Consider the following 4,360-nt stretch of genomic DNA (forward strand, 5'->3'; position numbering starts at 1 on the left):
GCGAAACGTATCTCACGCCTCCGAGCCGAGCCGTCCGTTTAGGTTTAGGAAGGGGGACGAGGACCCTTTGTAAGCGACATCCCTTTTTAAGCACCATTCTAAACCACAGAACAGAACTCCCTCTCCTCGACCCGGAGCGAGGAGGTTCCTGGGTGTGTCAGAGAGGGTCACGTCCTCTGCAGCACGAACGAACCGCCAGGGTTCGGCCACGGGAAAGAATTTCTTCCTCTCCAGGGGGACTAAAAGTCACCGACGGCAGCGGGCGTAGGTGCTATCCTTCCCGTCCAGGAAAGGCAGGGAGAACTTCAGCCGTGAAGAGAAGGAGGTCTTCCTCACTCCCCGTTTTGGGAGGGCCCCTTTGGCAGGGGAGTTTTGTCTCCTGATTTCAAGTCAGGAAGAAAAGGGAGAGAGAGAGAGAGAGAGAGAGAGAGAGAGAGTGTGTGTCCTTCTCGTGCCAGGTCGGTCTGAGGGGGACCTCCTCTGGTTTCCTCCCTTCCCAGGGAACGCCGTTCGCTCCTTCTTCTAGAAAAAGCTCCCAAAGCACCACCGCCCAGGATGGTCGACCTACGCCCATTGTCCCTCCTTTCCCAATCATTTCTACCGCGACAGAGGGACAGAGGCCCCTGCCCCATCCCCATCCCCACCCCCACCCCCATCGCCTGCCTCCTTGATGGCCAAAGGAGCTGCCTCTGAGAATGGAACGGGGCTTGGAAACCTTCTAGAGGGGTGACTCTCACCTGCCTGCCTGCTGGGAAAAGCACCACGCTGTCCATCGGACTGCTCTTTTGGGCAAACGTAGGCGTGCCACATAGCGATCGACAGCTATGGCGGGGGGGGGGGGGCGGGGTGGCGTGGTGGTGCCCAGGATCCACGACACGTGACGGCTGCGGAGCACGACAGCCCTAAGACCTTGAGGGAGACGGGGTGGCGCGTGAATCCTTTCGGAACGAGAACGACAGGAAACGCTGACGGGGACGTGTTCTCCTCTCGAGAACACACCAACGCCTCGCACGGTGTCTGACCCGGGGTGCCTCTGACTTTTGTCATCAGAGACGATCCTCTCGACCGCCCCTCACGCTTTGGGGAAAAGGGGAGAGGGACTCGGTAGCACGGGAAAAGCCATCCATCCGCCCTTCCTTTCCGTCTTCACGGCTCCTTCTCGTGGAAAACGAGGAAGCCATCCGGAGGAACGGAACACTGACCCGGGCCAAAGCGTGGCCCAGCCTGAGCCTCCAAAACCTTCTGCTAAGTGAGAGGTGCCAGACATCCAAGGCGACCTACGTTGCGATTCCACACAGAGGAGAGAGCTAGAACGGTCCAACCCTAGAGGGCGACAGCAGATGGCGGCGGCGGCGGCGGCGGCAGCGGTGGTGGTGATCGTGGTGGGGCAGATCCGGGAGTGGGGCCGTTTTTTCTTTCGGGGGGAGGGGATGGAAACGGAAACCTTCTGGAAATAGATAGCCATGACGGATGCGCCACCTTGGGGAGAGAGACTCCCGAAGGCCACTGGCTTGTGCCCCGTGGAAAGGATGGATTCGGTGGGATGGGAATTCTACCTCCGTGTAGAGCGTGTGGTAAACCACGAGGTAGGTGGGTGGGTGGGTGGGTGGGTGGCCTCCCTGCCTCGCCTCCACCTAGACGTCCACACACAGAGACCGACGAGGGAGGGAGGGAGGGAGGGAGGGAGGGAGGGAGGGAGGGAGGGAGGGAGAGAGACAAGATGGACAGAGGCCGAGGCCGAGGCCGAGGCAGTGAGCGAGTAAGTGATCGACCCTGGCCATAGGGATTCCTCAGAGGGCGTCTCTTGGCTCCCCAAACGAAGAATGTGTGTGGAGATCGAGAAAGATCACCGACCTAGGAGAACCAGCAAGACTTCCTCACCCGCCAGAGAGCCGCTGGGCCCCTGCCGTCCCTGCCACCGCCACCCCTACCCCTCGCCTTTGGCAGCGACGCCAACGAAAGGCAGGCAGACGAGTGGGAGAGTCGTGTGGTGGTGTCCCCCAAGGAAGGTGGGTCCATGCCGACGAGCGGTCGTCGGCGTGTGGAAAAGCCAGAGGCGGGCTGACTAGAAGGAGGGCGTCCTGGAGGAAGGGGCCAGGGTGTGAGGGAGAGAGGCCTGTTCCTCTTCCCCTGTCGGTCCCAAGTCAGGGGCCCAAAGGAGGAAAGCTGTCCGTTCCTTTCCGACTCGGACGGTTCGGGCGGAACCGACCGATCCCCGCGGCGGCGCAGTCGGGGCTTTCTGGACCAGAACCCCTCTCTCTGTCGCCTTTCGACCACACGCACGCTTTAGAGGCCAAGGGAAAATGGATCGGGTCTCTCTGTCTCTCTCCCTAGAAAACAAGGGGCCGGGGGCCGAGCCCGTGGACGAACGGTCAAGTAGCGCCCCCCACCCCGGCCCCCGGCTTCGACGGCCCAGGTTTTCACCGGTTCGGATCCTGGGCGCAGCCCCAGACCCAGCATCGCCCTTCAAGCCACGCCGAGGCGGCGTCCCACATAGCAGAAACGCGAAAGACCTACCACTGGAACCTACAACTATGGACGGGACGGGACGGGACGGGGCGGGGCGGGGCGGGGCGGGGCGGGGGTGGGGGGGGCGGCTTTGGGGAGCAGGAAGAAAGAAAAAATAAAAGAAACACAAGGACGGTCATCGCGATAGTTCTTTCCACTTCCATCCATATGTTAACAGGACCCAAGTTTCCCGACCTCCATTTGGATGTATGTTAACTAAATGGAGAAGCTATTCAAAGGACTCCTCTAAAGAAGTCCACGTTCTTCTTTCTAAATGATAATGAAAATCATTGTCACCACCGCTCTTCCGACCCTCCATGTCCAGACGGCCTCCCGCCCCTCCCCTATCCCCAACTCCCGCCCCGCCCCGCGCCGACCCCCGACCCCGGCATTCTCCACGCCCACCTTTCCCTCTCCACTCCTACCCCCCCCCCGTCCCCCGCCGCCCGGGACACCGCACCCCGCGCCCCCCCCCCCCCCAATCCAGGCCGGGCCACCTGGTCGACCTCCTCGAACACTATATAAGAGGATGCCGGGCAGCAGGTGGCGCCCGACAAGCGGCCTCCTCACCGGCCGGACGGATCAGCCTCGCGGGGGCGGGCGATGGGGAGGCGTTCGTCCAGGTCAGGTCAGGTCGGGGGAGGGAGGATGCCGCGCCGGCCGGCCTGGTGCGTGGCCTGGTCCCGATCCACCCCGCGTCTCGTTTCTCGGGCCGGGACGAGTACAGGCGGGGAGGCCGACTCGGTCACGGAAAGCGGCCTTGGGGAGGTTTTGGCGAACGTCCCTGTCCCGGGGCCGTCTGCCGACTAGGGGACGGAGTCCTCCTCCATGCTCCTTCTCGCCCCCAGTCGGGCGGGTTGTGGGTCGCGCGGTCGACTTGGCCATTTCCCCGGAGGCATCCTGCCTGCCGGGGCTCCCTCCCTCGGGCCGGTGCGAGCGGTCCTCGGGCGGCCCGGGAATTTGGGCCGCAGCGAACGAACGAACGAAGCCCGTCCCTCCTGCGTCGGCACCGATGAGACACAGCCCTGGTGGATGGAGCCGCTTTCCTCGGGTTTCCTTTTGCTTTCGGCCGCTGCTGCCACCAAACCTCCCTAAACGATAGGAATGAAAACGGGAACCGTTGGCATAATAAAAGCGTTTTGGTTGGCGTGTTTCTTGGCTTTTGGGGACTCGAGAGGTATGATGGATGATCTCCGATTGACGTTGGGAAGGTCTATTTCATCCCAGTCGCACGAACCCCGAAAACGTGGCGGCTGGACGAGGGAGGGAGGGAGGGAGGGAGGGAGGGAGGGAGGGAGGCCAACCACGGGATTTCCGCACGACCAGCTGATGGACACGAGCGCCCCGTGAGCCGGGCGGAGGGCAGCCGCCCGGGTCTCGCAGCTACGTGCCCGCGGAACCCTCGGGACTGCGAGAAGCCGGAGCGACCCGCAGCCATGTGGCGCTCGGCGCGGACATCTGGTCGACCCGCGCGCCACGGGACCCGGGGCCCGAGTCCGGGCCGGGCCGCCGGTCGACCCGGCAGGGCGGCTGCCCCGGGGGCCTCGCGGCTGCTCGTCCGCAGCCTCCAGGGAGCCCTCGGGGCTCCGAGAAGGCCGAGCGCCCCGCGGCCCCACGGCCCCGCGGCGCTCGGTGCGGACATCTGGTCGACCCGCCCCCCCCCCCCCCCCCCGAGACACGGGGGTCGGGTCGCCGGTCGACCCGGCAGGGCGGCGGCCACGGCGGCCTCGCCGCTGCTCGTCCGCCGGGTCGCCGGAGCCCTCGAGCCTCCGAGAAGGCCGAGCGCCCTGCGGTCCCGCGGCGCTCGGCGCGGACATCTGGTCGACCCGCGCGCCGCCGGACCCCGTGGCTA

Source organism: Equus asinus, unplaced genomic scaffold (assembly GCF_041296235.1).
Source record: "Equus asinus isolate D_3611 breed Donkey unplaced genomic scaffold, EquAss-T2T_v2 contig_98, whole genome shotgun sequence".
In the NCBI taxonomy this organism is placed as follows: domain Eukaryota; kingdom Metazoa; phylum Chordata; class Mammalia; order Perissodactyla; family Equidae; genus Equus; species Equus asinus.